Source organism: Mesoplodon mirus (genome assembly GCF_964341445.2).
Source record: "Mesoplodon mirus genome assembly, chromosome: 1".
Lineage (NCBI taxonomy): Eukaryota > Metazoa > Chordata > Mammalia > Artiodactyla > Ziphiidae > Mesoplodon > Mesoplodon mirus.
This window is the reverse complement of record NC_138976.1, coordinates 18,088,814-18,115,000: the sequence shown is the minus strand read 5'-3', so window position 1 is coordinate 18,115,000 and position 26,187 is coordinate 18,088,814. Positions and strand designations below refer to the sequence as shown.

General features: G+C 40.8%; 1 protein-coding gene across 1 annotated transcript in view; it reads left to right on the top strand.

Annotated features, from left to right (window-relative positions):
• The window catches only part of PAPPA (pappalysin 1), a 255,383-nt gene that overhangs the window by 86,771 nt on the left and 142,425 nt on the right, over window positions 1-26,187 (top strand). The gene's annotated exons all lie outside the window — the stretch shown is intronic.

The following is a 26,187-nucleotide window of genomic DNA, read 5'->3' as shown; positions in this document are numbered from 1 at the left end:
AAGGAGGCTGGATGAGAGTAGCAATGAGAAAGTCATGTATTACTAATGAAAGTACAAGAACCGAAGTTTGCTAATGATTTCCCTCTTATATTAAATTGAAGAGTATTCATGCACTGTGATTGCTTTTCCAGTGGGTGAGAAGGGGGTGAAGTTATAGCAGGTTGGCTGGGAATTGGGCATGTTCCTGGATATTTGCATGAGAAGATTGCTGGAAGGTGAACATAACCAGTAACGGTCCCTGTTTTCCAGCATGGAAGAGAGGCTCATACCCATTGGATCCTTAGGAGCCTTTGCGGCTCTAGGTCTCCATGATTCTTTTCGGGTACTCATTGCTTTGATGTGAGATACTGTTTGTCCTTAATATTCCTTTCTCAGCCCACCTGTCTATCACCTCTTCCTCAAATATCCTGAGGATTTATGTTTTATGAGAGGGGCTGCCTTCCTTTGAAGTCATTAGTGCTTTTCCTATATGCCAGACAACGGGCTAAGGTCTTTGCGTCTTTTACTTATTTCATCCTCCCCACAACCACCCCTAGTCTCCTTCTAATTTTACAAAGAAGGAAACTGTAGCTTAGAGATATGAAGTCACTTGTCCAAGATCACATACTTAGGAAGTGGTGAGATCAGGATTGGAATTCATCCTGACTCCTAAGCCAGTGCACTTAACCACTGTTCAATTAAAGACGTGATTCCAATTTCTGTTTTAATCTAACAAATGAGGGAGCCTTAGCTACACCTAATTTGGGTACCAAGAGTCTATGAAGTCAACCACCAAACATTGGTTGAACCTCTTCTATGTACAAGGGACATGGGTGGGGAACACTCTGGGTATTGAGAAGAACAATAGCTCAAGAGTCAGACACCTTGTGTCTAGCCCCAGCCAGTCCACTTACTAATGTTAGATAAATCAGTCCATGTCTTTGAACTTTAATTTCCTCTTCCGTGTGATGAAAATGCTGAAGTCAATGGTTTCTATGGGCCTTTTGTGGCACTTTCTTTGGTTCTAAGGTGATACAAGACACAATCTCTGCTCTGTCTACTTGAAAATATGTGCTAAGCCAAATATTATTAATAGAAACCAAGTTCTGGGAGAAACTTTTAATCTTTTTAAAAGACAAAACCACTTTCAAACACTTTACCAGCACTTCCTTTTACAATGCTGGCAATTAACGTGCACATCGCAAGCAAGCCCTTACCCATTCATTGACTCAGAGATGAAGAACATCTGTTTAAGAACTCAGAGGGAGCACTTGGTTTGTGTTTCAGAATCTGCTTAAAAGATCGTCTTGCCTTGAAAATATTCTATAACCCTGTCTCTTTCATCTCCTCACTTGTCTAGAATGGTAAAGTTCTATAAATATGCATCCACTTAACATTTCTGTATAAAACAATGAGATGAAGAAATAATAGATGTCTTGAAACCTCAGCTTAAACCCAGCTTTTTTTTTTTTTTTTAGCCTTGAGTTGTGAGCCTGTGAGAGGTGACACAGGTTGATAAGTGTGGAATTGTGGAAATTAAACTGAAGAAGGAAAAGCACCCTGAATTCTGTTCTCAGCTAAGTCACTAACTTGCTGTGCATTCTTAGGCTAGTCACTTACTCTTTCTGGTGCTCAGAGGCCTTATATCTATAAGGAGGAAGTTGTACTAGACTAGTGGTTCTCAAAGTCAGTTGCATGCTACAAAAATTGGGGGCATTTTAAAATCACCTCCAGCTCACTTGCATCCCCGCCTCCTTCCTCCTCCTGGCCCTGCCCCAGGTATTGATCTAATTGGTAAGGAAGATAAGGCCTAACCATTAGGACTTTAAAATCTCACTGGATGATTCTAACATGCAGCCAAGTTTAAGAACCACTGCACTAAATCAGGCTCTCACAGTGTGGCCCCGGACTGGCAGCATCTGAGAATTTAGAAAGGCCATGTTTTTAGGCCCCAGCCCAGACAACTGAATCAGAAACTCTGAGTACAGGACCTTTCCAGATGATTCTGATGGTGGTTGAAGTTTAATAGTTACTGCTCTAAATGATCTCTGAGGCCCAGGAATCTCCAAGGTCTCTTTACTCATACAAGTGACTACTCATTCAATTTACAAGTTTGTATTGAGAACATTCTGTGTGCCAGAGTCTGTGCTGAGAGCTGTAGATTTCAGGGATGACTCAGCCCTTGCCCCTTTCCTGTAGACACTCACACTTTAGTGCTGAAGACCTTAACCACTTGGTAAAAATGCCAATTCCTATGCCAGTTTGCTTCCAAAACCACCACTATTCAGGTCTACATTGTGTACCATTTGTTCTTTCATTCTCAACAGATGTTTCTTTGGTCCCCACTGTGTTGCAAGCACAAGGTCTAGACTGAGGCCTTCATTGACCTTCCTCTTTGTCTTTCTTGAGTCCCAAGGAATTTATTGGAGACCTGGGCTGGGCCAGGCTCCACTTCCTGACTTGAAAGTTCTCTGAGACTCTGAAAAAATAAAACATCATTCCAAGTCAACCTATCATTTCAGCTCCTTTATCTCTTGGTAATTCGAGTTCTAAACTCCAACACAAATACCTCTTTGTGTGTGTGTGTGTGTGTGTGTGTGTTTGTGTGTGTGTGTGTATGTGTGTGTGTATTTTACTGCTCTCACATTTTTTCCATATCAAATAAATTGGCTCTTAGACAAGTTCTATATAAAGACTGTTTTGGAGAAAAAGAGGAGAGAGAAAAAAAATGCTTTCTTTTTCTTCCCCGACTCAACCCATTACATGATTCCCTTTGACCTTTGTCTTCATTTTTTCTCTCAACAAAAATATTTATTCTTTCCGTTATCTATACTGGAGATAGTTTCCCAAGGTATGACATTGATGAAGGGAGAGGCTTCTGTGCTTACCCAATGGATGCTTCTCGTAGACTGATTGCTTTTGGCCGGTACAAGGGAAAAATGGGGACTGTCTCCCTTAAGTGGAAGCCTCTGCACTGAGTGAGGAATGATACTAACAGAGGAAAATGGAACCAGTGCTGACTCTGCTTCTAACCCACTATGTGACATGAAGACACATTGCATCACCTTCTGGGGCTTTATTTTTTCTATCTGTAAAATGAGGAGACAACATATGAAGCTTTTCTCTGTGGATAGGAGTTGTTCTTAGGTGACTTTTTTTTTTTTTTTGGTAGTAAAAGGGACTCAGCAGAGATTGTTTATCTCTGAATCAGTACCCAGCGTGGACCTCACCGGTTCTGGATGGCCTAGTGAAAGGTGTAGTTTGTGAGTAACGATGATAATGATACTAATAACAATACCAATAACCATTTACTGAACATTGACTCTGTTTCAAGTGCCTGACACATATTTCTGAGGCAGGTGAAGCTCAGAGAAAAAGCTGAAGCTCAGAAGAGTGACTTATCCAACCTAATACAGCTGGTAGTGGCAGAGCCAGGTTTAAAACCCAGGTCTAATTCCAAATTCCACCTTCTCAACCACAATACCATACCACCTCCTGCTGTAATAATGCAAAGGCAGAATTTTAGAGCTCAGACATGCATCCAAGCTGGCTACAGTTCAAGATACAGGAGGTAGAAGGCAGGATTACAACTCACAGGCCACCAACCCACAATCCGTTCCTGAGACCCACTCTTGGAAGTCCGGCAACATGAGGTATATGGTCAGGTCTTTTTGTGTCTGGCTGGGAAGAAGGAGCAAGGATACTTCTGTTTCTAAATTGACTGCCAAGTGCTTCTGCACTGGGCACCATGCTACTTGGGTCTGTACGGAATCTCCAGATTTCTCTAAGAAGTAAAGGCTCTGGATAAAACTAAGCCCTTTTTTTTGGCTTAGAGGAAGTGAGATATAAAGCAAACCAGGAACAGTGAATAGCAGCTCACTTTCAATATTCATCTATTCATCTGTTCGTCTATCCATTGTTGATTCATTCAGCCAATATTTACTGGATGTCTTATTACACACTACGCACCATGTTAGGAAATGATGATACAGTGGTGCCAGGACAGGCATGGAGTCTGCCCACATGGTGTGCCCACTCTTTGAGCTGTAAATGAGGAATATAATCTCCTTGAGGACTGGATTTTTGCTGGTTTATCTGCTGGTGCAGTCCCAGTGCCTAGAACAATTCCAGGCACAAAGTAGGCACTCAGTAAATATTTTTGAATGACTCTTGAGTAAAGAATGGGAAGGAGTTTAGCAGTTGAAGAGAAATGGAGAAGCGGTAATTTACTAAGTACCTACTATGTGTCAAATGCTTAACTAAGGGCTTTATTTACGTAATCTCATTTGACTTAACCTGTACAAGGACTCTGCAGCGTAGGTGGTCCTATCACCAAATTACAGAGAAGAACCTGAAACTCAGAGACTACCTGGCTATCAAACTGTGTAACTATAAATGGGGTTTACACGTAGATCCATCAGCTCCAAAGCTAGTGCTCTTATTCATTCTCTAGTTGGACAACTATGTTTGTGTTGCCTACTTGGTTTGTGCTTCTCTGTTCTTAGAATCATTGATTTAGAGCTAGAAATATTCTTAGAAGTCATCTCTCCCAACGAGCTTCTTTGTGTGTCCCAATTAATTAATCTATTGATTCTTCTTTCACATTCAGACCTGTTAAGCTGCCAACATAATCTCTATTTCACCTCACCTCCTCAGTATTCTCAATATAAGTCTTGGGGTAAATGAATAAACATAAAGGAAGGACATATTCATATGATCAGGGTGGAAATTGTTGCGAATATGAGTCCACATTTTACAAATCAGATCTCAAATCTCTTCCTCTGGATTCCACGTACTCAGAAACCCCAATCAATCAGCTCAAAAACTTTCTAGTTCACTCATCAGTTCATTTTCTCAGTGAATATTTTTTGATTTCCACCATGAACCCAAGTACTTTGAAGGCACTAGCGACACAGTAGTGAACAGAGCAGAGAAGATCCTTGTTCTCATTGATCCCTGTGATGTAGTTGGAAGAGACAAACCAGAAAACACTACATGATATCTCAACTGGGTAGGATTTAGTAACTTTAGATAGGTGGTCAGGAAAGGCCTCTGTGATGAGGTGACATTTGAACAGAGACTAGAAGAGTCTCCTAGTGACTCATAATAAAGGCTGGGTGACCTGCCATCATTGAGATCCTAGCCTATTTGGAACATAGATGTCTTATAACGTGAGCCTTGGTCCTTGATCACTGTTTGACTTATCTTAGATTCAACTGGGCCTGCGTTTTTTTCTCTCACCTGGTTCAGATTCTTAAATACAAAATTTAGCATGCTCATTCGTAACAGGGTCAAGGGTCCATGAATGCTTTTCAGGTAAATGAGTGAAGAGTGAGTCAGCAGTAGAACCTCTCAGAAAAAGGGTCTCTTGCTTCCACATCTTAGCCATAGTATTGACACGCAATGCCATAGTAAGCCTCAGAGGGTTGGGAAAGGTTAGACCAAATTGGGGTCCACTGAAGCACAGGTGGCCCCTTTGTGCTGTTTCTATGGCTCTCCAGGTGAGTCACCATTTCATTTTTTGTCTCAGCCACATTTCTTTTCCTGGCTCTTTCTGTATGTCACCTAGTCATGCATTCTTTGTTCTTGTAGGTATTCATTTTTTCATTCATTCATCAACCAAATAGTGAAAATCTAATTTAATAATATTCAGTGATACTTTCTTTATTTCACAGATATTTACTAGGTGTCTGTTCTGTGCCATGCTCTGTGCTGGAACTAGACATCCCTAGTCTCATGAGCACACAGTTTAAAGGGGGAAACAGACAAAGAAATCAGGTGATTATACTGCAGCATGAAAGGTGTATGGTGTGAGGATCATAAGAAGGGTATCTAAAACACAAGAAGGGTATCTAACCCAGCTTGAGATGGTTTAGGAAGGTTTCTTGGAAGAAGTCATGTCTAACCTGAGACCTGAAGGATGAATAAAAGTTGATCACTGAAAAAGTTTGCCATAGGATGGATGGTTGAAACCAAGTGGATGCTTAACAAAAATTGATAAATGAATGAATGCATAAACGAAAGAATGAATGAACCAACCTACTCTACTTCATGGCAGAAGAGCATGTTCAGTCTCAGATCGAATGTAGAAATGTAGTAATCTGAGCTATCTATCCACTTTGGTCCTTAAATCTACTTCATTCCTTTTAACTGCTATATAACATTCCACAGTAGGAATTTGCTGCAGGTTATTTAGGTGTATCCATGGTCATGACTACTCAACAAAATGGAAGTGCTTTGTCTTTGCCCATTGGATGGGTAAAACATGACTTCTCATTGGTGTTCCTGGGATTGAGCATCATGAATGAGCATCTTTTCAAATACTGACTGGCTATTTACATTCCCTCTTCTGTTACTTGTCTATTAATATCTTTAAGTGGTGTCTGGTTGTTCATCTTTTCACACCTCAGTTTTCCCATCTGCTAAACTGGGATTTTAATGTCAGCCCTCCTGCATATCCATCAGTGTTACTGGAATCTAGGGTAAAATGGGTAGTCAAGAGGGAACTAGCATTTATGAAGAAGTTACTCTTAGTAATCATTTATTCATTGATATATTTCTCAAATGTTCCTTGGATGGGAACCATGCCACATTTCTGAAGATACAATGGTTACCAAAAACCAACCCAGTTTCTGACCTCAGTGGAGTGTAAGTTTCATCACTGTGTTAGCCACCATCACTTATGCAGGTAGCATTTACAACTAGCCGTACCAGCACCCCTACTGCTAATAAGTACCGTGTAGTAAATACTTCATATATGCTCAGTATTTTTATAAGCCTACCAATGAGGTGTAGTTATCAGTATGCTTTATTTTTAGATGGGGAAGGTCAGACTCAAAAAGGTTAAGTCGTTCATTTAAGGTCCCACAGTTAACAGATGCTCGAGTCAAGTTTTACATCTCCTTGCCTGACCCCAAAGGACGTGCCTGGCCAACTATAGAGCATAATCATTGCTATGACAGGAAAAGGACAAGGTGGCATCTTGATGGATGGAGAAAGTAGATGTTAAAACTAGCTTTTCTGGGGCTTCCCTGGTGGCGCAGTGGTGGAGAGTCCGCCTGCCAATACAGGGGACATGGGTTCGTGCCCCGGTCCGGGAGGATCCCACATGCCGTGGAGCGGCTGGGCCCGTGAGCCATGGCCGCTGAGCCTGCGCGTCCAGAGCCTGTGCTCCGCAACGGGAGAGGCCACAGCAGTGAGAGGGCCCGCGTACTGCAAAAAAAAAAAAAAAAAAAAAAAAAAAGTAGGTTTTCTTGTTTCCAAGAAGCAACAGAATAAACACACAGAAGAGAACTTTTTTTTTTTTTTTTTCATTAGGATTTGGACATTTAAGCAGATGAGGAGGAAGAGCTTTGCACAGTGTGGGCCTGGTCAGACCAGCATGGTTTCCAGGAACCTGTTGTTGAAATGCATGCTCCAGGCTGGACCCCTCTCTGAGCAGGGCCTTTCCCCACACCTTTCCAACGTGGCCTTGCCTGCGTTCTGATGTCCACCAAGACACATGAGCAGCATCAGGACTGATAGCTGTTTCTCCAAGTCCCGAACAAATACTTCTGTTCCTAGCCCAGGCTAGCAGTGTACAGAGTCAGCACAATCTTCCTCTATTTTTGGAAGCCGGGCATCATCCACCTACAACTCCCTCTCATCAGTCTTAGGCCAAGTACCTCTCAGAATGAAATACAGGTTCTGGGAACATTAGGGTAAACAAAAGGGTTTAGCAAAATCCACAGATCTCTGGGGTCAGCAGTAGCCGTAAAAGTGCTGACTGTCTCCAGGTACCTTCACGATTTTGAAAGTGTGAAGGGCCCCTGGTTGGTGCTAACACTACTGAGATCACTTATCTAAATTTCTGTGGATCAGTCAGGTGCATTACTGGCCCATGATAGTGTCTCTTCTACATGATAGTGTCTCTTCTACAGATATTAGTTAAAACTCACAGAAGTTAAGTGATGGACCCAAGCCTCTGTTGATAAATTTATTCATTCATTTGTTCAGTCTTTTAAGAATAAGTGCCTTCTGCATGTCAGTCTCCATGCTGGCACTGTAATTGTGAATCTTATAACTGGATAGGAGAGCTGGTCTGAATAATAGCCCAAATAAAAATATAATTACAACCTGAAGATTTATTATTATGTGAGGTTATAATAGAGCATAATTCCCCCTCAGATTAGGGGGGGATATACAGAAGACGAGACTGGAGTTGTAAGCAGGGGCCATATTGTGAAGGGAGTTTCTATTATGGAGTTTGGATTTGTTCATTGGGATTAGAGGACTAAACCAATCAGATCTGTGTTTCTATGAAATTGCTCTTGGTGCTCAGTAAAGAGAGGATCGAGGAAGAGTAAGAAAGTCCATTTAGAGGTTATTGCTCAAGTGCAAGCCAGAGATTATGATTATCTGTCTGCAGGAGAAGTGGATGAATTGGAGGAATGTTTTACAAGTAGAACCAGCAGGACTTGGAGATGTATTGGATGCAAGGGTTCTGAGAAGGAGCTGTCCAATGACTCCCGGGTTTCTGGTTTGAGTGTCTGGAATGAGGGAAATGTTATTTCCTGAAATGGAGGAATAGACTTTAATTTAGTGTTTTGTTAGTGGGTGGGGTAGATCAAGAGCTCCTTTGGAAAACAATGAGTTAGTGAAGTCGGCTTGCAGTGGGTGTCCTGATGTCACCTGCTTCTTTGTTCTTTTGCCTTTCTCCCTGTGGGTGGGTAGGATGGACTGGACTTGGTTGTATGGGCACCGACTCCTGATTTTTAAGAAAACAAGTAGATGAATAGGAACGAGAAGGAAAATAACAGCCGTCAGAGTAATTACAGATGTGGGAATAATGGAGGAATTTATCTCACGCTGGGCATTGGCAAGAGGAGTGGACAAAATCCATTCAGTCTGTGCTCAGAGATGATGAGAATCCTCAGGAAAGGACATAGTGGGTTGATGTTGTATCTGTTAAAGCAGGAACCTCAGACATTACTTAGGAGATGCTGAATTGGGGATCAGGAGATCTGATTCTCAGGCCAGCACACAACTGTCTTGCTGCATGACCCTGAGCAGATTCCTTCAATGCTTCGAACCTCAGCTCCTATCCCTGGAACAAAGTGGGTGATGATTCCTATCCATACAGTCTCACAAAGGGTGTCCTGAAAAACTAATGAGCTAATGGACTTGCAAGAACATGATGCAATGTGGGAGAACTATAAAGATTGAAATGTTCATGATTCTTCCTATTGTTTGGTTTTCATTAGGCTTGTTCTTGGCCAGGCCGGAGAGTATGTGTGAAAGACAAACACACAGACATGCACAGACACACTCATGAAACAGTTTCCCGTTCAACTCTACACAGAGTTCAGTGCTGGATTAGAAGAAAGAAAAGGCCATTGCACTTTAATCTCTGTAGCTGAGCTAAAGAAAAAGAGAGAAAACCCATCAAAGTGCTGGCCCTGGAATCAGGAGACATGGCTTCAAGTACCGATCTCCTGAGATTTTGCTATATTACTGGCTCATGATTCCCCATCTGTGGGCGCAAGTCCCCCTTCTATAAAATGGAGCCCTAAGTAAATGACTCTGAAAGTCATTTCCAGCTCTGACATTCTGTTCAGACCCTCCTGGAGTTCTTACCTGCCCTGAGTATGTCTAACTCAGTAAGAGTAGAGGGACCAGGCTACATGTCCCGTGCGAGCTCAGAGACTGGCCATCTGTAAAGAAAGCCTTCCAGGTGCACTGGGGCCCTCAGAGCTCCTTCTTGACCTACTTTCTCTCTCTCTTAGGGCTTACTGATTGTTTCCATTTGGGACAATTTCAGAATGTCCTGGTGTATTTTTCCTGTTCAGTGGCATTTTGACTTGACAGTGAGATACCAGAGATGGGAACTAGGTAACATTTGCCATATTATCTTCAGCTTCTTTGCAAGGACAGGCATGAAGTAGATGGTCAATAAACAGGTCAATAAAGGCATGAATGAATGAATGAGCAAATGCTTTGGCAAATCAATAAGTGGTCAGAAATTTGTGGTAATACAGATGATAGCTGGTATATTGGAGGTCTTCCTTTAAACGTCTGAAATGGATTAGTTACCAGAGGGGCAAAAGGATCAAAGAAAATCTTAGAGCGTGGTCTCTTCTGCTCTTGGGGCCGCAGTCCCCCTAAAGGGAAGGGATGGGGCCAGACAATGTCCATCAGTCTACCATTCACTCCACAGGCATTTATTTAGTACTGTCTTTGTCATGGGCCCCGTGCTGGGCAGTGGAGAGAGATAAACGGGGCAATGAAAAACAGTCCCAACCCTCTGGGAGCTCCATCTAATTCATATGAGAAGGGGACACCTAAGTGGTAACAAAAGTGGGAAAGGTGTTATGATAAGAGAAGCACAAGGGCTAGGAAGTCCTCACTCAGCTAAAAGGTCAGTGAGATCCTCCTGGGAAAGGTGGCATCTCCACTAAGGCCAGACCATTTAGCCAGGGAAGGGAGGGGGGACTGTTTGCTCCTGGTGGCTGAGGGGTCAATTTTGAGGAGGAGAGTCTGAGCAAAGAGGCCAGAGGGGTTGAGAGGAGGCCAGCAACGTTGGTTCTAGAGTGCCATGCTGAAGGGTCTGGACTTCATCCTGAGGATGGTGAGGGGCTGTTAGGGGTAAGAGAGAATTGTGATCAGGTTTGGTTTTAGGACAGCTCTTTGGCTGTGTGGCTATCTGGGCAGATGTAGGGATAGAGGCACAGACTGGCAATGATGAGGGAGGTAAGACAGTGTTGCCAGCACTGAAGTAGAAGATGGCCCTGGTCTAGGGTAGGCAAGGTGGGAATGGAGAGAACTGGATGGGGCTGAGCAGTATTGATGGGATGGATGTGCCCCATGACGGGTCAGAGGGAGGAGGGAAGTGAGTGGGTCCTAGAAGTGCCTATGTTGTTGGCGTCACTGAAACGCATAATGTGGAGATAGAGGGATGTTTGGTTTGGGATGAGAGGAGGAGGAGTTCAAAGCTGTCTTCCCGTTATCAGTCTGTGGATTGGTGGGGGCAGACAGCTACAGTTTGCTTTGAGCCATAACATTTCTGTGTACAGATTCAGGAGCAGGTGAGGCGAGCTTGTGCATGTGCACGTGTGTGTGTGTGTGTGTGTGTGTGTGTGTGTGTGTTTTGGGGGGTGGGCAGACGAGACCTGTGAGACCACCTGTTTTCATCATGCATCGATTCTCAAAGTGTTGTCCAGTGTTCTTCAAGGTGCCCTGTTGGGGTCGTGGGGTTAATCTTCCGCCACACTAATACCTATAACGTTACAAGGCATGGGCTTTGTTTTCTACCCAGGATTAATCATTCACTCATGGACTTTAATACAAGCCAGACACCATGTCACTGTGCCTCATGCAAAACAATGCCAGTGCCCCCTTCCATTTTAGTGCTGCTTTCACGTTCTTGTTGTCAGAGTGGGAAGTAGGTTTTTTGCCTCAGCTTCAGTATCCTATAAACGGAAAAGTTTGAATTCTTCCATCCAAGGATGTTAGTCACAAAATGCCAGGAAAGCTGGACTCTGCCATGAACTTTCTGCATGACTTGGGGCAACGTATTCCCTCCTTCTCTGGGCTCTAGCATCCATCCCACAATGAGACACTGAGCCACCAATATCCAACGCCTGATTTCTACATTTTTGTGTTTCCTTCTTGAGCTAAGCTCCTTGTATACAAACTCAGTCCCCAAAAGCTTTCAGCAGAGAGAATTCTGAGGTGCTCACACCTCCTCCTGTCTAGGAATTAGACTCAAAACCTCTCAGACCTGGAAGGAACATTGAAGCACTGACACTCTACAAATGAGAGAATTGAGCCCAGAGAGGGGAGCCCACTTCATCAGTCACACAGCCCTTTGATGCCAGAAGAGGGAACTGAACCTAGGGCTCCTGATTCCCAATCCAGGTGCGCATCCCCCAACATCGCGGAGTGCTGGAGTTTGGCCAGACCTTGGGATTCAGCTTTGAGCTCAGCTCTCTCTGATCATGAAGTCGTCTCGTTGGCTGCTCAGGGTGAAATCATAGCGCGCTGACATTAGTAACGTCATGGCAGCTGGTGCTGGTGAGGGGGGTGGTATAGGAAATGAGAGAACGCATTTGGCCAAGCTCCGGGTCCACGTGACCCTCCAAGAGCCCTCATTTCAAAACAAACTCAATCTTTTAAGTTCAAGTTCTCCCCTCTCGTCAGAAACGTGACTTCCTGCTTCTAAGAAGCCAGGCTTACAAAAGGGCTCAGAAGACTTCGCGGACATCAAATAGCTCTTACAAAATAGCGTTTTGATGAGTTAAGTGTAAATGAATCAGAAACATAAGGATTACATTTTCCCCAAGCGCACATGGGTTTCAAAATTCGAGGGGAAGTGTAGTTTGCTAACTGCACGCCGACTTTCACCGAATCCAAAGCATTCGTGGGGAGGGTGGGGCTAGGGGGGCGAAGAAAGAGATGCCCAGCCCCCAAATGGTTTTAGATGTGATGCCAAATTCAAAAATGCTGTTGGGCTCACCCTCTGCCAGTAATAAAATCGCTGGCCACCCAGAGAGGCCACAGGAAGGAGAAGGGAGGCTGCTTTCCCCACTGGCCCCTGGTCCTCAACAACTGTGTTCACTTAGTGCCGCTCAATCACCAGCTGTCACTGGGTCCCTCTGTTGACTCCTGGCCCCCGCGTGGCCTCCATTTTCACACGGTGCTGCATGCCTTGTTTACCTCCAACTATATCTGGTGTTTTGGCTCCCAGGGGTCTTGGCGACCGGTCAGTTTGTCACAAGCCCCTGCTCTGCAATCAAGAGACCTGTCCATCACCAGCAGGGGTGTTTGGGGAAGCTGTCACACATCACCTTTGGTTGCATTCAGGAAAAACAAGAGTCCCTTGTAGTTCTTTTCCTCTCTCCTTTCTTTAATGCTATACAGGTGTGGCGTTTCCCCCAAACTGGTAAATGTCTTCCCTTCAAATCTCAGCCTGACACAACCAACCCGTTAACTCTCAGGGCTGCTGTGACCTTATCCCAGGATTTGAAACTCTGAATCTTTTATAATTTCCACATTGTCCCCCCATTCTTTCTCTCGTATTTTATTTCACTGCACCAAGAAAGTAGAAAATCATTTCAGTTGGTGGTAAAAGATGATTAAAACAAAATAACAAAGGCCTTGGCTGCAAACTGTTAGTTTTATTAAATGTGCTACTGAGTTTTAAATTGGTACCAGGGCAAATCTTTGTACAATTATATCCAAGGCTGCTGGAATTAATCAGTTGCATGTATACATTTGCTCCTTCCTGAGCCTTCTACAGAGTGAGGGCAGCACTGTCAGTCTGAAAAGAATGAGCTGTGTGTTACCTGTGTGAGAGGGGTGGACCCTCGTCCCATTGGGAGGGATACACATGCCCAGTGGATTCTCAGATCCCTGCCTTCTCATTCTTCATTCATTTAATCCAGACCATGGGTTGGAGCTCACAGTGGTCACCAGGAATAATAGTGGATGGATATTGTAAGACCAAAATCCATTTTCCCAAACAAAGATTCTTTTCTTGGCAATGGAATCTCACCATTCTGAGATGAAGATTTTATTAAAGCAAAGCTTTGATTTCCACGTGAATGGAAAGGGCCGCAGTCTACTGAGTGCCGGTCCGGTAGGAGGGTAGGTGGCAGTGGAGGGAAGCCAGGCTGTCTAAAGACCTGGGTGCTGGTTCAGTGTCTCGACTACTGCTAACACATCTAAGTTCTGGCTTCTACAGCTGGAGGTGTGGGACTTGGGAAATCACTGCATCCAGTCCCCTGCTTTTACAACAGTGGGTTTCCATCCCTCAATAACTCAAGCCCTGATATCTCACCTCAGAACTTTCCACCATCTACCTTACACTCTCAACTGACCATTCTCGTAAAACTTTAGCACTTCCTTTGGCTTACCCTGCAGACCAGTCTTAATGCACTGTTCTTTATCTCAGAAGGTTAACCTGTGTCCTGTTCTGTGCTGTTCCTACTGCCCAGAATGCCATGCTTATCATTTATGTCTTGACATTTTCCTCATGTGCACTGTCTCAGACTATGAATTCCTTCAACAGATATTGTTGGAAACCTAGTCTGTGCCAAGCGCTGTGCTACGTAGAGAGATGTAGCAATGAAAGGCTAATGGTTTTTTCTGTCCTTAGAGCACTTAATGTACACCATGGAAGACAGGCATCTGATTACAACAAAGGGTGTGAGTTTTATAATAAAGTATGGGGGGATATGGACACTTGTACAAGGAATCAACCTAATCTAGGTGTCAGGACTCTCCCTTTCTCATCCTTCTAACCACTATTGGGCTCTCCTCTCTGTTGGTGCTCTTCAAGCTCTGCCTTGAATTACAGTCAAACTGTACTTGGCTTATCCTTCTCTTTTGCCCATTGAACTATTTGAGGTCAGTGATGGTGGTATCTTCTTCATCTTTGGAATGACTCCTGCCAGAAGCTCCATACATGCTTTTTATTTGAATTGCACAAGGAAAGCAAGGTCCAGAGAGGAGAACTAATTCATCAAAAATCACAACCAAAGTTAATGGAATAACCATAGTCATTTTGCCTGATGTGGTCCAGGTGACATCCACAGTGATGTCAAACTGCCTTTCGTGTTGTCCCTTCCCAAGGGCAGAGGATATTCTCTCCTTCAAATAATCAACAACAGCCCTCTTCCAATAAAACATAAGACCAAAGTACCTCTCAACCTAGAACAAAAGTACAGTGTTCTCTTAAGAATTCAGGGTGATACCCAAACAAAATTGGAATTAAGGAGTATATTGTTATCACATGTAGGAAAAAGCAGTGTATGTAACCTTAATGTATGAATGTTAAGAAATTCTTTGGAGAAGACTACACACAGCTTCAGTCATTCAGTGAGGAAGGATATCTTGTTGTAAGTTTTAGTTCTTTTTAATCAAAATAGAATATGACAACGTCTAGCATAGTGCCAAAACTTGGTAGGAACTCAATGTATTCCTGCATCAGTCCATCCCATGGGCAGATATTTGGTCTTTCTGCTTTTCCCCCAAACCAGTTATCTATACTGCTACCAAAATGGTCTTCCACAAAACAAATATTATTATGCCCTTTGACTCAAAAGCCATTTCTCTTCCCGTTCTCATGGCTTGGCTTCTCCTTACCTCTCCTGTCAAGCCAGTATACCTTCTTTGAGAAGTTCAGACTCCTCAGCCTGTGTCTGATATTACTCGTGCTCCCTACAGACCCCTACACATTTTTTTTTCTTTTTTTACATCTTTATTGGAGTATAATTGCTTTACAATAGTGTGTTAGTTTCTGCTTTATAACAACGTGAATCAGCTATACATATACATATGTTCCTATATCTCCTCCCTCTTGCGTCTCCCTCCCTCCCACCCTCCCTATCCCACCCCTCTAGGTGGTCATAAAGCACCGAGCTGATCTCCCTGTGCTATGTGGCTGCTTCCCACTAGCTATCTATTTTACATCTGGTAGTGTATATATGTCCATGCCACTCTCTCACTTTGTCACAGCTTACCCTTCCCCCTCCCCGTATCCTCATCCATTCTCTAGTAGGTCTGTGTCTTTATTCCCGTCTTACCCCTAGGTTCTTCGTGACATTTTTTTCTTAGATTCCATATATATGTGTTAGCATCTGGTATTTGTCTTTCTCTTTCTGACTTACTTCACTCTGTATAGCAGACTCTAGGTCCATCCACCTCACTACAAATAACTCTATTTCGTTTCTTTTTATGGCTGAGTAATATTCTATTGTATATATTAGGCTGCGTTAAAGCCATTCATTTTAATGTCTTTTCTTCCCCAAAAGCCTATGAGCATCCTAAAGGCAGGACTATATTTTACTGATCTTTGAATCCAAGAAACCTAGGAAAAGCTGGGACAACCCAGTGAATGCTATTTGGATGAATGAATGGACAAACAAATGAAATGATATAAATATATTTATCCAGAATTTGAAAAAGTAGTCAAAGCCATGAAAGTAATTAGCTAGCATAAAGCTAACTAGCTGGGTTTACTTCTTACCTCTCCTATGCTCCTTTTTTCATGAACACTAAAGATGAAGTGATATTGACATATTTGTGATCTTATATTCATAGAAAATTATATGTGTTTGTGTATGATTATACATAAAAAGATACATGAAGTGTTGCTGACCGGAATGTTCTTGATAGCTGCCTCAAGGTGATGGAATTTGATATAATTTTACTTTATTTTGATTATTTTACATAGTGCTTTAATTTGTTAAAGCAAGTATAGGTAACCTTTATGGATAGAAAAAAAATAAAGCAGTTGGGATAATATACTATCCCTTCTTAATTAAAAAAAAAATTGGCTCTCACCTAACAATATGTTAGTGCTTAAGCTATTTTGCTCTATAATTCTACATAAGAAATAAAATCTACTTTAGTCTGAGGTGCAGCTTCCTAAAAGACTTTAGGACTATAAGGGGGAGCTTGCCTTATCTTCAGATAGTTGCAGTGTTCTGTACTTGACTGGATATTAATGCATTGCTCAGTAGCATGTACTTACCCAAGGAGTCATCTCAATATCATGGAAAGGTCAAGAGTTCTAGAGTCAAACAGCATGATTTAAATTCTGCTTTATAATTATTATCTCCCTGACCTTGGGCAGATCACTGAACTACACTGAACCTCAAGTGCACAATGCAAATGATTTCTACCTTACAGGTATATTTTAGAAATTGTATGTGGAAATATGGTGGACTAACAAACTAAAAATATTTCCAGTACAAACCTCTATTACAGATAAAATACAACTGATATAACTAGTATCCCTTAAAATGCATGCCTGAGATCAGAGAAGTCAAAAAATGTCTTGCTAAAGGCAAAAAAAAAATGGAACTGAGAACTAGACAGGTAAGCCCTGAATCTAGTTTTATTGATGTAGTTTGGATAAGGGAGAGCCATCAGTTTTGGCAACTGAGTGGATTGAATATGCTTGCTTATTCTAGGAGTGGAGATTTGGCCCTGAAACTCTGCAGGGTGGGGACTTATAACTAAAGGCTTCAAAATAAGGTTAGGACCTCTGAAAGTCTACATGCTTAGTGAAAGAGTATACTAGGGAAAACATATCTATGTCTATGTCCTGTACCTCAGAAAGATTTGAGGTTTGAGTTTACACTGCTTCGTATGGTCTGGGAATGCCTAAACTGAAAAGCTAACTGGAAAAAAAAAAAAAGAAGAAGAAGAAGAAGAAATTGTTCTAGACAATTAATGTTCCAAGGGTACCTAGAAGTTATCCTCTGAGGGAGGATATAGACTTGACCTTGGGGACACATGATTGTCACAGATTAAAACCCAATGAACATGAGTTGACATGTCAAAATTAAAAAAACATAAAAATATAAGAGTAAGGGTCAGAAATCAACATCAGAGTTTTTATTAAATTTTGATTTTGATAATAAGTATGCATATTTGTATTTTAGTATAACCAAAAAAAGAAATATAATTAGAAAATATAGTCTGCAAAAATTAGATGGACGGACTAAGAAGGGCTAAAGAGTAGAAATAAAGAAATCCAATACACCCAAATGAAAGCGAGAAAGGGGGAAAATAAATAAGCAGAGAAAAATAATGATAAATGGAAAGCACAAAGAAGATGGGAGAAAGAAATCTAATATACTAGTCATTACACTAATCAGATTAAAGTCGACTATGAAAATGAAGACTCTCAGGTTGGATTTAACTAAAGCTAAGTTCACTGAAAGATAAAAAGTAAAGGAATGCAAAATATTTGCCAGACAAATACTAACCAAAATGTTACATTAATATTATTATCAGGCAAAGGAAACATTAAGACAAAAAAAAATTCTAAGATAAAGAGTTCACCATATAAAGATAAAAGGAAGTTATATAATGATTTTGAGCTTGGATATACCAAATAACATGACCTGAAAATATATAAATCAAACATGACTCTTACCTAAAAGAAAGTGATAAACCCATATTATGATATTTTAACATACCTTTCTCCATAATTAATAGAACAAGCAAACTAAAATAATGATATAGATGATTTTGAACAACACAAAAAATATGTCATCTGATAAAAATATATAGAACCCTGCTACTGAATTAAATATAAATATTTTCTTCTAGGATATGTAGAACATTTTTTTTTAATTTACCATGTCCCAGGCCAAAAATTGGATCTCAGCAAATATCAAAGAATCAGTATCACATAGAACAGTGTTTCTGTCCACAACACAGCACATAAATATATAAACAAGCAAACAAGTGGACAAGTAAATAAATGAAGAAGATAAAAATTTTTGGTCAATTAAACGTATGACCGAAAAGCAAAAATCTTACACAAGTTAACAGCAGACAGAATTTATCAATGTATTAAAACCCACACACTCAAACAAACACACGCATTGTGTCAAAGCTGGATTTTCCTAGAATAAGATGAGACTTTAAAGTTAGATGGTCTATGAATGTAATTCACAATACCAGCATATGAAATGATGTTTTAAAATAAAATTGTCTTCCTAGATGCAGAATTTTAAAACTCTTAATAAAATCAGTTCCCTTCATGATAGAAAACAAAACAAAACTAGTAACATCAGTGGTTCTACCTAAACCAGCTTGGTGAGAAATACCAACAAAATTTCTGAGGATTGAAAAGGGAGAAACTTGGGACTTCCCTGGTGGCTCAGTGGTTAAGAATCCGCCTGCCAATGCAGGGGAAAACAGGTTTGATCCTTGGTCCAGGAAGATCCCACATGCCGTGGAGCAGCTAAGCCCTTGAGCCACAACTACTGAGCCTGCACTCTAGAGCCCGCGAGCCACAGCTACTGAGCCCACACGCCACAACTACTGAAGCCCACGCTCCTAGAGCCTGTGCTCCGCGGCAAGAGAAGCCAACGCAATGAGAAGCCCGTGCACCGCAAGGGAGAGTAGCCCCCCACTCGCCGCAACTAGAGAAAGCCCGCAGGCAGCAATGAAGACCCATCACAACCATAAATAAATAAATAGATAGATAGATAGGTAGGTAGGTAGGTAAATAAATAAAACTATCATTATCCTCATCTGTAAGAGACTACAAAGAAAAATTAATAAGAATCAACAAATTACTGGAATGAACAAAACAGTCTATGAGAACATATGAATAGAATATCAATTTATAAGTTATTTTTTGTCAGCTACAAGACATGAGGATACAAATATAGATATACATGCACATGTGTGCATACATGTGTGTGGATGGATAAATAGATTAAAGCTCTCATTTACTGTAGTACTGACATCTATAAAATGCTTAGAGTTAGGAATATATCCCTAATAAAAGATCATCACAGTTTTTATGAAGAAAGCTTTAAAACTTCACTGAAATCATAAAAGAAGACCTAAATAAATAGATAAACTGTGTGTATAAATGGGGGATACAATGTCATCAAGAAGTCTTTTATCCTCAAATGCATCTATAAACTCAATGAAATTGGAGTTAAAATCCCAACAGGCATTTCAAAAAATGAAACTAAAATTTCACATGAGAGAGCAAAAAGGGTCTTTTGATGGAGAAAACCAAAGTATAGAATGGACTTGTAGCATAAATCGACTTGTTTAAAACTATGGAAATTAAGACAGACTGCTATTGATAAGATAATAGAAAAAAAATAGACTAATGAAACAAGATAACCCAGAAAAAAAAAAACTTATCTAAGTTCTGAATGATATATGGCAAAGGCAGCATCACAATTCAGTAGTGAAAGGATTAACTTTCACATAAATAACGTCAGACAAATGATTCATCCCTATTTGGGGGGAAAACAATCCTTATCACACATCGTTTTAAAAACTATTTGTAGTTGATTGAAGCCATACATGTAAAAATAAAAACTTAAAGCTATTGAAAGGAAATAGGGGAGACTATTTTAATACCTTGGAGTGAAGAAACATTTATTCAACAAGCCATGAAAAGGACAAATCAAGAAGGAAATGATTAAAAAATTTTATTCAACAAAACAACCTAAACAGAACGAAAAAAACAAAACAAAACTAGGAGTCACAGACTTAGAAATGGTATTTGCAGAACTTTTCATTACAAAGGATTAGTATCCAGTAACTGTAAATGCATGACATATCAATAAAGAAAAAGAACCCGATTTAAAATAGGCCAAAGTGATGAACAAGCAATCAGCATGCTAGAAACATATGTGGTCAGCAAACACATGAAATGATACCCAGGCTTGTTGGTAATCAGGGAAGCACAAAGTAAAATAGTAATTAAATACCATTTAATACCCCTCAGATTGGCCCAAAATCAAATGTTTGGTGGAATCAAGTGCAGCCAGGGACCTGGAGCAATGGGAAATCTGCTGGTAGGTGTGTTAATTGGTACAATGATTTTGGATAATAATTTGGCAATATCTAATAAAGCTGAAGATGCAATTATCTTCAACCTAGCAGTACCACTTTAGATATATTTCCTTCAGAAACTCTTGCTTTATGTGCAAAGGAACATGAACACAAATGTTTAAGGCAACATTATTGGAAATAACAAAAAAGATTACATAATAATGATACTACTAATAAGAGAGGTATAACCCAGGTGCCTCTCAGGAAAGAATGGTCAGATGTAGTATGCTATGTTCATACAGTAAAAGACTTATGTCAGTGAAAATAATGAGCTAGATCCACGTGCAGATCTATTGATCATCTACGTGATCAATATGTAGGATCTCAAAAGCAATGCTTGGTTAAGAAAAAGTAAAGCCAGATGCATAATAATAAATGTAGTATTAAAACATCTAGGAAGTTCAAAACATGCAAAACAATACGTACGTTCAAGAAGTATAAAAACGTTCATGGGAGAGAGGGAAATGGGATACAGGAAGAGCACACGGGTAGGTTGAAAACAAATATATAAAACAGTATATGTTATTTATTTTACACCAAAAATAAAAGATATGGAGAAAATATCGCAAAAGGTTATAATTTGACAAAGCTGGGGAGTAAGTGTACAGACATTTGTTATAGTGTTCTTTGTACTCTTCTATGCGATTAATATATTTTCTATTTAAAACAATTGTAATGGCATGTATAAAGTCCCTTGGCACATCATCTCAGGCTCAAAAAGTGATCGTTTCCTTCTCTTCCCATTCTTGGCTGGTGGTATACAAAGTGCCCAGGCATTACCCTCTCACCCTTAGTCCAAGGCAGCACTGGAATACTTGGGCTCTTCCTAAGCCAGAGGCATCCTAGGTGGTCCCCCTACCGTGTCTCCCAGCTCAGTCAATCTGGGTGGTAGATCTTGAACTACACCCATTCTCAGTGCAGAATTTTAACTGCTGAGGCAGCTTCTAGCTTGTAGAAAATCTCATGGCAGAAAGATGCAGCACTACATGCCTCATTAAATTAGAGCTGCTCGTCACATTCTTCCCAGATTCCCATTTTGTAGATGAAGAAATGGATGCTCAGAGAGAGGAAATGGCTTGCCCATGGTTAGTGAGTCAGTGGTGGTGTGTAAAAGGATGTGTGTCTCTCCTGACTTCTAGAACTTTCCAACTGGTCTTTGTATGGATACTCTACTTGATTCCAAAACTAGGTCTTTTAACTTCTATTCGGCTGTATTTTCCAGTTTATAACAGCTGTGGCTTCCATCTCCAGATAGCACTGTCTTGGGATGGAATTAGACTTGGCTCAAGTCCCTGCCCTCTGACAAAAGCAGTGTGACTATAGGCAGATAGCTTAACCTTCCTAAGTGTTAGTTTCCTTATCTGAAAACTTTTCATAGTAATTATTCAAGGGACTGTTGTTTTGATTAAATGATAGTATTCATATGAAGGCATAGTGCCTGGCATATGATAAATAGGAAACAAATGGAAACTACAATTGCTATAATTATTGCAGAAGGTGGAATATCAAAAAAGTATAACACAGTTTAGTTACACAGACTATTTGGAGACATAGAGTGTGATAAATGAATGCTATAATATGGAAACAATAGGAGGCCAATAAGGAGTAATCAAGAGGCTCAGAGAGAGTTTCCTAGAAGAAGCAAAATGGAATATTTCCATTGTGCAGTGAGGTTCTCCCTCCCTCTTTCTCCTATTGTACTTTCATGGCTCTCATTTTATCTTCACATTGGTATGGGAGAAGAATCATATATCTTAATTAAAAGATAGAAAAACAGACCAAAAGAAGTAAAGTGACTTGCCTGTAGATTTCAGAGGGGTTTTTAATTGACCTATCATGATATTAATTACACACCATAATTTTAAGAAATAGACGTTTTTGCCAAAAGCTAAGTCATGGGGTACTTAGGCTCCTTAATAACATACATATTCTTAAGATAATAATTTTATAATATATAACTAAGTTTTCTATAAGGTTGTGCTCCAAATTTGATACACATTACCATCAATACATTTTCTGAGGAGAAATACTGAAAAATCATACCACTTAGGAATGTTAGTAGTTTTGTTTCTAATTGCCAGAAATGCAAACCTAAGGCAGATATGTCATTTGAGACATTTGTGAAACAGTGATGGTTAAACATTAAAAACATTAAAAAAAAGAAGTCATACCAAGGCTGCAAAAAAACAACCCTTCAAAATAATCTCATCACATTTAAATACTGTCATTTAAACTTACTAGCTAAAAACATGAAATTAATGTGAGATGCAGTGTGAAGAATTAATGATTAAATACTAGTGGAGGTTAACTTTTTAAATGAAGATAAAATAAAATGGCCCTCAGAATTCTATGAGAGAAATCAGAAGTGATGAAACTAATCATGTTTCAGATGAAGTGGTAAAATTTTAGTTCCAAACAAAGAGTAAATAGGAAGTTTCAGCTTGGTAGCATGCTCCCATCACTGCACTAAATGGGGAGATATTGAGCTGGAGAGTAGCTTTGGATCTAAGAATATTCTGATGGTTTTGGAAAGACTGGAAAAGGGAGATGCTAGAGGCAGGAGGGCAAGCCAGAGGCTGCTTCAGCCATCAAGTTTGGGATGTAGGTGGCAGCACGGGTGCAGAGGGAATGACATGGAACTGTTGGTGGGGGAAATTGACAAGGCTTAGGGTCTGCCTGGATGTGGGAGGCTCAGGAGGGGAAGGAGTTCAAGTGACAGCATAAGACTTTCCAGATGGTTTTCAGAGCAGCTGAAAGGAACAACTTGACATAAATGTCCTACTTTTAGACCAACCATGAAATAGGTCCTAACCTCCAGCAAAGCCTTCAGAAGCCACTACCCTGTCCTTCTGAAAGAACTCTCTTCTACCTTAGGCTCTTGAGAAAAGAGCCCTAGTTTAGCATTAATGGTAACTTGAACTTGGAGAACATGTAGCTTTATCAAAAGAATTCTTCAGTGGAAAAATATAATCTTTCTAATAGCATTTGTATCCTGTTCTTTCTTCCCTAGCTTTTTATGAAGGGAATGACTTGGGCTTCTGTTTTCCTATCTGAAAACTTGGGATAACAACCCCTGCTTCAAAGAGCCACTCTCAGGCTTCTGTGAGATAATGATGCATGTGCCCTGCACACACAGTTTGTAAGGAGGGTTATTAAGGTTTCTCTACCAATCAGGTATGTTCTGTATGATGCTGGTGGGTAACAAGGAAGACAGTAGTGGAAGTTATTGGGGGACAGATTTTGCCCCACGGTAAAGACAAACCTTCTGGGATCCAGAAATTGCAGACGTTGAGAGTAGCCACCTAGAGAGAGAGCAAGCTGCAGGCAATGAAGAGTGTTCTAGCCAAACGACATGGTAGAAAAGAGACTTTCCATCAAGCTATGGCACACATACTAGATGGTGGCCTCATCCATCTTCATGGGTTTACCAAACCAAGTTTATAGATAGTTATCTGTCACTTCTTCCCTTCTAGGAAAGAGAGCCTAGCATAGTTCCAGTGAGTGAGAATGTTGATAATACAGCAATAATTGTAACGGGTTAACATTTGTTAACTATGTGTCATTGGCTGGGCACATAGGTGCTTTGTGTATGTTCTTACATTCAATCTGTGGGAAAATGCTGTGAAACTAGGTTTATGACTAATTTGAAATAGGCTCCTGCCTATGACTTCTCAGCTGGCAAATGATGAAGCCAGGATGGAAACACATGTTTGCTTGCCTCACAGTGGTGTTTATTGAGACGGAGGAGGAGGGGGGGGAGGGGAGGAGGGAGGGCAAGTTATGGGGAGGAGGAGAGCATTCACAAATATTAGCAGAGCACCTAAATATTATCATCCATAAATCATTTGGACACACACCACAAATGAGAAACGCAATGTAGAGAAGTAATTTTCACACTCTCACGCTTTTCCACAGAAGTGCTCCGTCGGCTTCAGACAGTGACCATATGCCCCCAGTGGCCTGGGAGGTAGCCTGAAGAAACGTCTTTATTTTATTCCATAACACGGCCATGACTGTTTAATATTAAATGTGCCTCCATATTTTAGAGAAAATTAATGTACAGTAGAATACATGTCATCTTTATCTTGTACCTTCATGTGTCTCTGGGACAATCACTCTTCCCCCGCCACAATATTCCAGCTTTAGAAGCATTATCTGAACATGTATACATTCATTAGTCTAGAGGTGGTTAAAATATCCAGTAAACTTTTTTAAAGGCCTATAATTATATCAACAAATTAGCATTTCAGAGGTTTACAAGGCACCGCTTATTCATCATTCATACATACAGTATCTCAAGATTTTTATGCATTTCATCCACTTGGTTTTCATTGACGGAGCGCCGCTGGAACCCCCAGGGACTTCTGGTCTACCCTCAATATTCCTGTCTGCTCCAGCACTGCTTAAACAAACTCTCCTTTGGGTAATAAGCCCAACATTCTCAGGAAGGCTGTGCTCCTCACCAGCCTCGTTCAGTGCTCATAAACTCCAGCTCATCCTTGTATTGATAGTCAGGAGACGTTGTCTGACTGTTGTTGCTGCACCTGCTATCTTATTGGACTTATCCAGACAGCCCTAGCCCTCAGAGCAGCTGAAACAACAGATGGGCAGGAGAACTTGAGATGTTTTTGACACTGTCCTTTTGTTTATGGAATCCCCCCTCACCCCAACTCTGGAATCTGATAGGAATTCTCTTGATGACCATTTTGTGTTTTTTCCCATGACACATTTTTATTATTAAAAAGTAAATAATTGGCGTAGAGGGAGATGAAAGAGAGTAACATTTCCTTTTGAAGATGGTCAAAAAGGAAATGAGGATGGTGATCTGGTCATGTGGATAAATGTATCTTTGCCTTGGAAGATAATTGGCAGTAGCCAGATTCCTTTGATGGCAGGGGAATTCAAGCAGGGAGATGAGAGGGGATAAGACGGGGAGGGAGGTAATCTGGTGTAAGGTTGAGTGTGAGGAAGGTAGAACAGGCATTGCTCTAGGAGGTCTTGAGAGCAAAGGAGAGATGCAATCTAGGCAGATTGGAAAGCTAGCAGGAACCAATGCCTGGAATTGTGGTTCCAGGACAAGATGCCCCTTTGTAAGGAGAGAGATTGTTAAACCTGAACTAGGGATTAGGGAGGCAGACTGCAGGATATAATTGAATGTCATATGGTTGTAAGCATTTTGCTTAATCTCTCTCTGCCTCAGATCCATCATCTGTAAAATAAACATGAAATGACTAGTACACATGTGCTAGTACACATTGTTTTGGTTCTCAAATGAGAAAACACATGGAAAGTGCTTAGCCCCAGTCCTGACATTCAGTTAACAGACGCTGCTATTATTATTATTTTAGTCAAGAGTGAGAGGCACAGGGAGAAGCAAGTGGCAGGAAGGTGGAGAATCACTGGATATGAAACGTAAGGAAAGGGCTTGCTTGCTTGTAATGGGGCTTCTGCTCAGATCTTAAAAAGAGGGCAATAGATCAGACAGTGCCCACAGAATCTCGCATGGTGCTTTCCCACCTCTGTGCCTTTGCTTCTCCCATTTATTTTTTCCTGGATGGTGTTCTCCCAAACACCTTCATTATGGGCCACATACCATACAGTTCTTATCCACCAGGGTTAGTGTAAGGGTTAAATTAAAGATAAAAAGTACCTAGTAATATTCACGGTACGATGTCATTTTAGTGACATTTAGATGCTACATTTTAGTGTAGTCCATCATGCATGGGAGAGTGCCTTAATCACAGTAGACATTAAAAATTATTGGATAACTAACTTATATGTGGAATCTAAAATATGACATAAATGAACATATCTATGAAACAGGAACAGACTCACAGACATAGA